Here is a 12,486-nt window from a genome sequence, read left to right as displayed (position 1 = left end):
CTCAGAAAATTGGGCAATCGAGCGCCGCAGTCATTTTCATACAAGCGCCTTAATTCACTTTTCGCCAAGGACTCCGGAGAGAAATCGAACACGCGTTTGCAGTTAGAAACCTCTTAGTTCATCTTATAGCACCAGTAGTAGCACAACTTGCTAATATATCCAACCTCTGCATAGCTGCCACATGCAAATCTAGAAAGTGTGGACGAAGACGGTGCGTTTTTCTAAAGCAAGAAGGCCGCGTTCGCACGAACGCAACCTCTCAACCAGCACAGCGCTACATGATGATGATGATGATAGTGTTAGCTAGTCCCTTTGTAACGGGTGGACACCAGATTGGTGTCCCAGCTAATAAAAAAAAAACCACACACACACACACACACGCACACAAACACACAATTGTCTAAAGAGATATCAACTAAGAAGGTCACACGCAGCACTTCACCTGCATGGACACACCCCACAACCGCGCCTACCCTCAACACACACTCACACCCCCACACCCGGCCCAAACTTCATCACAGTTGGCGAACTGCACTTCACCATTCGGCGAGCCTTCTCGTCGTCGCCGCAGTTGATTTAAGCAATGATTTGTCAGCGGTCGCGCTGTCTCCGGCAGCGCCGTCCACTGTTGCCGGTGGGGTTGAGGGGAAACCGAGCGCCTGTGGGAGTGTGGCGCCCTCTATGGACGGCATGGAGAGACGAGGGCAGCGCAAGCCTAAATGCTCCACCGATTCGTCCTCAGTGCCGCACACCCTACATAGTGTACACGACACAGCAGGATCGACACGGCGCCGGTAGAGCAAAGTCCGCAAGGCACCAGCCCGTGCCTCAAAAAGGAGGCCGCTGCCTATGCTGTTGTCGTAGAACCGCACCGGGCCGATGCTCTGCTTGTGCTCCAGGTACAGCGCGAACGTGGACTTTGCTTCCATATCCCTGGCCCACCTGACACCCTCAGCCTCCCCGACTCGCAGCCGCACTTCAGCAGCCCATTTGGATGGAGAGTCAGCCGCCATAGGGTGGGTGAAAAAGCCAGGCTTCTTCTCAAGTTGATATACTCGCCTGGCCCAGTCCGTCCGGATGCAAGTGGCAGCCAAATACTCGAACACGCGCCTCGCCCAACGCTCCCGTGGCAGGAAGAGCAGTCGGCCGCGAAAGGCCAACTTGCTGGCCGCCTCCCGTGCCTCGAAGGTGGACCAGCCTACGTCGCCCTGGATGGCCTCAATGGCAACCTGGCCATGGCAGCCAAGGGCAATGCGCCCAACCTCATGTTGTCGCCTCTCAAGCCATCCGCGCGTAACAGCCGACAGCAAACCACAGAGTTGGCGAACGACAGTGCCGACACGTGCACCAACTTCCAAAGGTCGCGCACTATCAAATAACGGCTGCAGCCCCACAGGCATCGGCGGCGGAGGATGCACTGAGCCCGGAGAGCACTCTGGCGTAGCGCCGCTTCGTGCACAGAGTACATGTGCGCCCCATCGGAGAGGTGTATTCCGAGGTATTTATACGCTGTGCAGGGGGTCAGATGGTGCCCGTCCAGCGTGATCTCGTCCTTGCCCGCGCGCTCACCAGCCAGCCGGACAACCGCCGTTTTCTTAGTGCTGAACCGCAGCCCCAGCACGGAGATTTCAGCGTGGCAGATATCGACGAGCCGCTGAAGGTCCCTCGCCGATTCTGCCATCACGACCAGGTCGTCGGTGAAAGCAAGTCCTGGCAGTCGGCAGCCCTCGTCGACTCCGCTCGTGCTGAGCCGCAGGCGAAATCCCGGGCTTGATGCAATCAGGGCCCGCTCCACGCTTGACACATACACAAGGTACAAGATGCCGCGCGATGCCTGCGCACTGCGTGATGACAAATAAATTGTCATCTAACCGGCGGCCTGGCCGGAAGCCATTCTGCAGCTCGGTGAGCACACCGCGAGCCTCCACCCAGCCACTGAGCCACTCCTTTAGAACCCTGGCAAAGAGTCGGTACACGACACTGGTGACTGTAATCGGGCGGAAGTCCGGCAGGTTTCCCGTCACTTCTCTATTCTTTGGAATGAGAACGACTCGCCCCCACCGCCATTCATCCGGGATTGGTGCTCCCTTGATAACAGCTGTCAAGAGGCCAGCGAGCTGTTCTCTTGACTCCGGGCCGAGGCTCTTCACCAAACGAGCCGGCACCTCATCAGGTCCCGGGGCTGTACGAGCACTTATGCGAGTGAGGGCGCGCTCCATGGTCTTGCTGGAGATCTCCCACCGCGGCTCCATTTCTTCCGGAGTCCCCTCATCTATCGGCGAGGTTACGGTCTCCTCTTCGGGCTCCTCACATGCCACCGTCTGTCCATACAAGGTGGCATAGTATGCCGTCAGGTACTCTTGCTGATTTTCAGCTGCCCTGTCGTCGCATCGGTGATTGGGGGCAGCGGGGGATCCCGCAGGTCCATTGAACGCACATAGCCCCAAAATTTCTGCGCTGCCGTCTTGCCCTCCTCGCGCAGGGACCTCATGAGCCGAAGGTTGTGCTCTGCGAGTTTCGCCTGCACCAGTGTTTGCACCTTGTGCTTTAGGTGCAAGTAGTCTGCCCAAGCGGCCGCTATCACATCCGGAACATCTTCCTTAATGGTCATCCGGTGGTTGCGATTTGCCGCACGCCGCTCCCGCCACGCCACTTCCACCTCGCGGTCCCACCACGGATACCTCCTCCTACGAGGACGTGAGCTTTCACGAACCATGTGGTCCAGAATTGTTGCATGTAGCGCAGACATGTACTGGTCGTAGGTCCGCGCCTCCATTTTCCCCGGGGACGCCTCGAACTCGTCGACCACTCGCTCAGTCGCCTGGCATGGAAGGTACGCGCCAGCCCGATGGGGGGTACGCAAGCTGGTTCCATCGTTCTTGCGGTAGCTGCCAAAGACGAGTCGTAACCGGTTGTGGTCGCTTCCGAGGCTGAAAAGACCCCCCTCGTCGACTGCTATCTCCCGCAGTGCAAGCATAAGGCTGGACGAAACCAACACGTAGTCAATAGTTGTTGAACTACCACGCGCGCACCATGTTGCCTGCCCCTCACATCGTGGCTGAAGGTTGGCGACCGTCAGGTCGAACTCCTCAGCCAGCTGCAAGAGAAGTTGCCCATTAACGTCTGTGCGGCCGTCCAGCTCGCTAAGGTGGCCATTGAAGTCGCCGAGGATTATTGCCTGCTGGCGGCTAGGCGACGCACATTGAAGTCTGCGGTGGCGCCACCTAGTGCATGTGACACAGACTGCGTCAGGGAAGGAGCCCCCGTGAGCCCACTACCCCATTCTAGCTCATTTTAGCAACGCGCGGCATTTTGCTCGTGTTTCGGCGTGTTTTCGCGGACATACGAGTTTGTTTATACCTTCGTGCTGGTTATTTAGCGGTAATGCAATGACAAAGCAAAAGAAGTGCTTTAAAAAACGTCTCTTCTACGGAAACCGGCATAAGTCGATCTCCAATGACGCCAATTCTCCGCAACACAACCCAGGAGTGGGCGCCGCGGCCACCACGTGCGCGTCTGCATCGAAGTTTTCGCACTCGGCGGAACGCTTGAAGAACCTAAAGGCAAGTGACAGTGACCGCGGTTATGGCCTGATTGACATTGACCTTCTCTCGTGTGCCGTTGCCGAAAGCTGCGCGTGTAAAGCATGCGGTGGCGACATTCAGCTTGTTGAAGACGCTGCACGAAAAGGAGTTGCTTGCACGCTTTCCCTGCAGTGTGTAAAGTGCTCCTCAGCGCACCGGTTCGAGACATCGAGACGGACAACATCGGGCCTTTACGAAGTCAATGTGAGGATTGTTTATGCATTGCGATGCATAGGAAAAGGAGCAGCTGCCGGGACTACGTGTAGCTGCCGGGGCTACACGACTGGTCACTAAGGAGGCCCGGAAAACAAGGCAGCTAGCGCAGAAAAGAAGTGTTTATGATGGAGGGGACTACCAGGCTGGTGGCTATTGAAAAAATGCGTGAGAAATCTATAGTCCTATATTGCAATAAAGCTCTTTCTTCCACTCAAAGCCAATTATCTCAAAATACCAAATTTTGCTGCATTTGACCCTTTTTTTAAGAAACTACAGGCGCTAGGGAGATAAAATTTTCCAGACATTGAGCAAACATTACAGATGGTGTACTGAACTAGGGTAATAAATATTGCAGACGATTTTTATTTACAGGCTATTTACTGCAGATTATGGCTCTAAAATTTGGTGGGTCCAGTAAAAAAAGATAACAAAAACGTAACCTTTAAAAAGAAATTATCCTAGTTCAGTAACACTACCTAACATTGCTGATTACAATGCCACCAATGTTAATGTTCTAACCCCAGCAGATCATGAGATAAAGGGTCACGAACATAGCCTAAAATGCATGGCAAGAATAGACCTTTTCAAAACTGGCCAAAGGGCGCTGCCATACTGGGGACTGGGCTGTGCTCATAGCACAGGAAAAAGCTGCGGATTCTCCCCCTACGCCTGCTTCACAGCCCAGTCAAACCGGTTTCTCCCGGGATCGTGAAAAGGTCTATAGGACCTACCCTGTTCCCTTAATATGTCCACCTGTGGTCTGCGTGATTTTCATTTCCATGCTGGAAATTGCAATATCCCAGCTGGAGCTAGCTGGAATGAAGTAGAGGTTCTCCAGCTAGAAGCAAAAATATTTAAGATGATTTCCAGCTCCACGTACCCAGCTGAAAAATTTTTGATCTGGAATATTGTGAACAGAAATTTCCAACTATATAAGGGCGCGGCTTCCAGACATGGCACACATATGTCAAAATATTAGAGAAAGTGAATATAAATGTTTAATCAGGTGCACAAACAGCACCGATAAAATTGTTTTCCCCATTATCGACTGCACTAGGTCATATGGTAGCCAAGATGGTTTCACAATCTGTGAACAAAGATAGTTGTAAGTCAGGAGGATAATGGCAGTGTGCCAAGCACATATTTTATTGAGTGAAGGGACCCAGTCACCCCAAAAATCAGCCTTGCCTCCCACCTCTACATCCTCATTTTATTGGCATTGGTCTTATTTGTCATGTGCCATATTGAGCCCCCCTCCTTTTAATGCTTCGCAATAACACCTGGAGCCCTGTCCTGAAAAAAATTCTGTCTCTGTTTTATGTAAGATTTGTGTGTGTGTGTGTGTGTGTGTGTGTGTGTGTGTGTGTGTGTGTGTGTGTGTGTGTGTGTGTGTGTGTGTGTGTGTGTGTGTGTGTGTGTGTGTGTGTGTGTGTGTGTGTGTGTGTGTGTGTGTGTGTGTGTGTGTGTGTGTGTGTGTGTGTGTGTGTGTGTGTGTGTGTGTGTGTGTGTGTGTGTGTGTGTGTGTGTGTGTGTGTGTGTGTGTGTGTGTGTGTGTGTGTGTGTGTGTGTGTGTGTGTGTGTGTGTGTGTGTGTGTGTGTGTGCGTGTGCGCATGAGTAAGTGAGAGAGAAGCAGTTAATTGTGCTGTTTAGGTGCAGTGTGTGTAAATTCTGTATTATGAAGAAAGCTTAGTGTAGACACGTATACAACCATATCTCCTCGGCGGTTCTGGAGCCATGGCGAAATCAGGAGGTAGACGAGCCGTACGTGAAAGTGCTGGAAGATATATATAGTGGCTGCACAGCAACCATAGTTCTGCAGAAAGAAAGTAACAAAATTCCCATAAAGAAAGGTGTTAGGCAAGGAGACACGATCTCCCCAGTACTATTCACAGCTTGTTTAGAGGAAGTATTCAGAGACTTGGGATGGGAGCAGTTAGGGATAAGGGTAGATGGAGAATACCTCAGTAATCTGCGATTTGCTGATGACATTGCCTTGCTAAGCAACTCGGGGGATAAACTGCAAATAATGATTGATGACCTAGACAGGAAAAGTAGAAAGGTAGGCTTGAACATTAATATGCAGAAGACTACAGTAATGTTCAATAACCTCGGGAAGGAACAGCAGCTCGCGTTAGGTAGCGAAGCACTGGAAGTAGTAGGCGAATATGTCTACTTAGGACAGGTAGTAACCGCAGATATGGACCATGAAAAGGAAATAACAAGAAGAATAAGATTGAGATAGAGCGCATTTGGCAAGCACTCGCAGATTATGAGTAGCAGTTTACCGATATCGCTCAAGAGGAAAGTATACAACAGTTGCATCTTATCTGTACTCACCTACGGGGCTGAAATGTGGAGGCTAACCAAGAAAGTTCTATTCAAGTTGAGGACAACCCAGAGGGCTATGGAACGAAAAATGGTAGGGGTAACATTAAGAGATAAAAAGCGTGCAGAGTTGGTCAGAGAAATAACTCGTTACCGACATTCTAGTGAAAATTAAGAAGGAATGGACATGGGCACGACATGTAGTGCAAAGAGAGGATAACCGATGGTCGCTTAGGGTAACAAACTGGATTCCAATGGAAGGAAAGCATAGCAGGGGACAGATGAAAGTTAGGTGGACGGATAAGATCAAGAAGTTCGCAGGAGTCAAGTGGATGCAGCTAGCACAGAACCGGGTTTAGTGGAGAAATATGGGAGAGGCCTTCGCCCTGCAGTGGGTATAGTCAGGTTGATGATGATGATGATGAAAGTTTACGAGCATGAACCAACTATCTCTGCAATGCATATGACTTGCAGTTATAGCTCAGGATCAGCATGCTATGATTTTTCCACCTTTTTTTATAAATTTTATTTTTTTAATCAACTGTGTGCATAGTGTCATCAGCCTACTCGAAGCGCACGGAAAATTTTCCTTCGACATGCAGCTCATTTATGCCATCACGGGTGTATACTTTGGCATTCACAAGCCTCGTCAACATGTATTTAATAAAGCTATGCGCTTGTCATGCAGACAGCGGGACGTTTTCATTAGATAAGGTTTCTTCTGTTGATCCGTATCGCGATAACTCCCCTATTCTAAAAAAGGTAGTCTAATTTGCATCAGTGAACACCTCAATACGCAACGAGGCATCAAAAACGGTGGAATGTGATTTGGCAAAAACTGCTGCGCTGGTGCTATCACAAAAACGGTTAATCAAGCAATCGACTCACAAGGCGAGTTCTATAAGATTGTAGTTCATTTTTCCTTTTCCCTTGTCATATTCTTAGTAGCTCCGATTTCTTGGTGGAACATTGGAGCGCCCTTGCTTTGTCATGTCCTTCTATGCAGGAGGCTGCTAGTTGAAGTTTCTCTTCCTTTACTTTTAGTGATCCTGTAGTCGTCCAGATGGTGATATCGTCCGCGTATGCGGCGTGTTCTATCCCATCTATCTCTTTTAGCTTCTTTGCTAAGCTGATCATAGCCACGGTAAAGAGCGTGGGCGAGATCACCGAGCCTTGCGGCGTGCCTTTGTTTGGGGTATTGAATTTTTCGGATCTGAGTTCTCCCAGACCTATCGTCGTTCTGTTCGAAAGGAAGGACTTGACGTAGCCATATGTCCTCCTTCCATAGTTCAGGCTTGCAAGACCTGTAAGTATGGCTTCGTGGCTTACGTTGTCGAACGCCCCTTTGATGTCTAGCACCCACTGACAAATATCTAAAGCTAAGAGTAGAAGGGGAACTCATTCCGGAGAAAACAATCATCAGAGTACTAGGAATGTAGATATAATTGAATCAACGCTGCACCCATATACTAGCCCAACTGATGGCATCGACCCTCTAGGTGGCACGCATGATAACACGCGTAGCACGTACATCGGAGGTCGGGCATGAGGGAGGAGGACACGGTCAAACTGGCGCGAGCCTAGTGGTCAGCCGAGTGGCATACAGCCTTCCGTATTACCACCCTCTCAAGAGCGAAATACAGCAAGCAGACACGATCCTGAGAAAAGCATACAAGACAGCACTTCACCTGCCGCACAACACCTCCACGGAGGAACTCATTGCACAACACCTTCCACGAGCTGCGAGAAGCGCGCATCAATGCGCAACTGCGCAGGTTGCAACAAACACCGACGGGCAGAGAACTTCTGAAGAAGCTAGGATGGTCAGACCAAATTAAAGAAATACAAAGAACCGCCGACATTCGATCCGGACGAATATCGCAAAACAATAAGTATAGCACCAATCCCAAAGAACATGGACCCAAACCTTCATACGTACCGCAGAGAGGCAAGAGCCGCATACCTGCAGAAGGTAATAGCCCCAGAAGAAACGACGGTATATGTGGATGCGGCCACATACGTCAGGACGAGTGGGCAGGAACGCTCATGGTAGCGACGCTTGTTGACTCGAATCTACAAGAAGTGACCAGCGCATCGCTGAAAGACTGCTCGGTCATCGAGGCCGAGGAGGTAGCCGTAGTTATGGCCCTGGCGGAAGGCTACAGGAAGAAGCAGTCACTAACAATTTTGACAGACTCGCAAACAACGTGCCGCAACTATCTGCGGGGCAGAATCGCTCATCGAGCGATCCGCATAATTCGTTCGACTGGCCTCCCAATGAAACAACCTGAGTAAGAAGACCTAATCAGACACACGATCGTGTGGACACCGGGACACACCGGGTAAGGGGAAACCAGAGAACGGAAGAGATAAATCGAGGTTACGCTCAATACCGGGCATCTAACACGTGCGACCCTCTGGAGAACGACCCCGTACCACAAGAGTACTCGGCAATCCTAAACTACTACAAAGGCTGCAGAATGCGGTATCCACCCCCGCACTATGACCATACCCGCACAGATCCCTCAGCATGTGGAGGCAGATCCGTCATGTGGAGGCAGCTACAGACAGGTTCCTTCCCGAACCTACACACACTACACAAAATGTACCCCACACAATACACAAATAAATGCCCATGGTGCTTAGAGACACCCACGCTATATCACACGACGTGGGAATGTCAGGAAATTCCAGTAGCGCCTATCATAACAAAACCGAGTCTGGAGAAGTGGGAGGGAATGCTCTCCAGCGACCGGCGGGAAGACCAAGAAGGTCTGATCCGACGGGCCCAGCTGGCGAGGGCATCCTGCGGCACCCTGGAATAAGGGCGGACGACCACCGCTACGGAGGATGGTAGACGTCTAACCACCACAAACTCTATAGATGAAATAAATGTTTATTCTCTCTCTCTCACTCTCTATAAGATTGCAATTTTTCCAGGTTTCTAATAATAAAGCGCCTGAATTTACCCAACTGCTCGACTCCCCCCCTCCCCCTCTCTTCTTGCTCTAAATTTTGCTGCACCAGTTCACGAAGCGCAGCCCCGCCGTCCTCGTTTTGCCTGCGCCGCGCGCACTAGTTCTGCACGACTTATCGCCCATCGTGCACTCGCTCCAGAGGAGATGCAGGGAAAAGCGCAGCATGGCGTACATGCCACTCGGCCAAGAGCAGACGACTTTGAGCATCGTTATGCAGAGTTTAGTAAAGTACGCCTCCTTCAGAACCCGGATGTTTCGTCGCTAACGGATCAGTGAATAGTTACGTACACAGGGTAGTTGTGCTGCACGCCGGTGATTAATATTAAAGCGAAAGCCTTTAATGGCTCATACCTTCATCCGCTCGCGATAAGTGTCACTTCTTCGCAAGATTTTGCGGGATATCGCGAGATTGGGACGTCATAACCTAGTGATGTCATTTGTCGTGTCTACCATGAGGGAGAAAAATAAACAAATAAATCTTGTCTCCACCGGGAATCGAACGAGACCGATACAACGATCGTGCAGCCGTGCGTGTGTTGGTGAACTTGTCGCCGTCTTTGTCACTGTCGCCATAGTCGACATCACTTTCCGAGTGCAGTATGCAAGCCAAATCGAAGCGACCAAAGTATTACACCCGAAAATGAAGGACTTCGTGCAAAAAGTGATAAACTTGCACGCAATAAATGTGCTCACGATGTATAGCCCATTCTTTTTTTACTACTTAAACCATATGGAGGTCTTCGAATTTGAGTTCTGTGCGTAGTGAACATCACAGAATTAAGCTAGTTATAGAGATAACCATGCCCAGTTGACCTAAACTTCATATACAGTTCATACACAGTGGAATCTCATTGACGCGATTCTCACAGGAGCTGAATATTAAAGCGTATCAAAAGACAATCGTATTATCCAAATCCAAAATGTTGCGAATAAAACATACTTTGCACAGAACCTACATTTATTATAGCGCTAGTTCATGATTATAGTTCATGTCGTCTGGTAGAAGGCCGCCGGCGCTTGGGGCGCAGCGCATCGTCGGCGCGCCAGCGCTTCTGCCGGCGGCTCTTCGTTTTTTTTTTCTTTTTGAAGTAGGAATTTGGAATCCGCGCAATTTGGCAGTTTGAAAGTAAGTAGATAAATAAAACAAAAACTATGCAAGTGTGCAATGCGCACCACTGGCTTTTCCCCTCGATCGGTGGCAGTGCATGTGTAGACGGCATATGTTCGACCCCCCAGAACCGAGAGCCGAGTACAGCTGGGCACCGTCAGTCAATGGAATCGCTCTTCAAAAAAAAAAAAAAAAAGCAAGCTCTTTCGCAGGACAGGACGAGCCCAGGTTGTATCTGGAGATGGGCCCTAAGGCGCCGGGCCATGTGTGCACGTGCTTTTTCGCCACTGCAGTTCTGCCATAGTTGTTATTTTCTACTCGGTGCGTCGAAACGAGAGGTGACTTGTGACAGTGCAGTGCGCAGAAAAACAGGCATAGCTGCGCAAGCTCCGCAGCGCGTGCTGTTCTGAGGTAGCGATCCTAGAATGTTGAGAATTATTTTAAGAATAACTGCTTAGTGCACGGTCAGAAACTGGACGAAGCCAGCACGTGTATGGAGTGCGCGAGGAACTTCACAGTGCAGAGGATATCTTCGGAAAATGCGCGCCGTCTACGTCATCAGCTTGGAGGTTAGTTTTATTCGGCCCTTTCGGCGTCTCTTCACCACATGTGTAATTCTTTTTTTTTAATGTGGTTTTTGGAAAATTAACCCACGCAATATCACTATGGCCAGTTGCATATGCAAGGTCGGGGGCCACTGTTAACGATGAGTCGCATCGCTCTCGTATGATTTCCAAGGAAACCGAAAACACTATTTTCGGTTGCTTCCCTGCGGTTTTTTGATAACTATTAAGGCACCCATAAACACAGCAGTAAATCGAGCTGTAAGTCTTAAAGGAGGTTTTCTCTTTGCGGAGAACCGTGAACGCGTGGCAAGAGCACGCACTCCTGCAACATGTGCTTCGCTCTCGATGTCGTACTTCTTCAGGCTTCCCAAAAACGAGCGCCGATAACAGCTGAAAACTATCATTACGAAGTCATTAAAAAAAAACATCCCGCTGGGCAGGAAGACTGCAAGCTCTCTACATTAACACACAGGCCGTGCCCGAAGACGTGCCGAGCTCTGCATGGTTCCAATCATGCACGCATAGTACAACTCTTAGGGCTTCAGCTGAGTCCAGAAGAAGAAAAAAAAATACTACCCCGTTTTTTTTTTTTTGTTTTTCGCATGCCGCGCGCTCGATACAACCAAGCGATCGGTCGTGCGCATGCTTGAAAGAAACCTAGCGTGCAGTCCTGAAAAAAAAAAAAAAAAAACATGGGAAATGCGCAGCCGAAACGAAAAGCAATGGGTGCGATATCAGGTTGGAAATGACCATAAATACAACAGTTGGTAGAGGCTCTTGTTTCAGTCGGCGTTTATTTGTTCATTCTTACGGGGAACCAAGAACAAATCGGAACACAGCGTAAGCGCTACCCACAGCTGCGGATCCAGACAGCCGCCTTTCTCGACGGCGCCTCCCAGATGGCGCCACATGTACGGCCACCGGGCGCCCGTTGTATGGCGCCACCGTCGCCTCGGTGAAACAGCGCCGCCCGCGGCGGTGTGCCGAAACAGCGGAATGGCGAGGCAGCTGAGCGGCGCAGTCGTTTCCGTTCTGCGAGGCGTTTTTGAGCCTGTCCCTACCCGTCGTTTTTGCGATGTGGCTTTGAGAGCTTTGAGCTGCTTTGAGTAATCATGATGGAAAATAGCGCGAAAGTACACGAAGGACGGAAGGAAGAAAGACACGGACAAGCGCTAACTCTGGTAATCTTCCGGAGCATTGCCGCGCTTGTAGCATTAAAGAGAACCATAAGGGGGATGAAAAGTGCACACCGCTTTTTTCTATGGCCACCGATCTTTTTAGACATCGTGACAAGCTGGTTCGTGAAATTATGGAGGCTTACTATATTAAAAACAGCTACAGCTAAGTATAGATAAGTAAAGTTAATGTAAAGTAGAGTCTAAGAAATCAAATTCGCAATCTACCAAGTTAACCGACGGTTCGCTGACACACAAATTTTGACATTTTTTAATATAGTCATCATCATCAGCCTGATTATACCCACTGCAGGGCGAAGGCCTCTCCCATATCTCTCCACTTAACCCGGTTCTGTGCTAGCTGCATCCACTTGACCCCTGCGAACTTCTTAATCTCATCCGCCCACCTAACTTTCTGCCGCCCCCTGCTACGCTTTCCTTCCCTTGGAATCCAGTTTGTTACCCTCAGCGACCATCGGTTATCCTCCCTTCGCACTACATGTCCTGTCCATGTCCATTTCTTCTTCTTAATT

The sequence above is a fragment of the Amblyomma maculatum genome, chromosome 7, assembly GCF_055883805.1.
Source record: "Amblyomma maculatum isolate TAMU_Amacu chromosome 7, ASM5588380v1, whole genome shotgun sequence".
NCBI lineage: Eukaryota > Metazoa > Arthropoda > Arachnida > Ixodida > Ixodidae > Amblyomma > Amblyomma maculatum.
Note: the sequence above shows the minus strand (reverse complement) of the source record.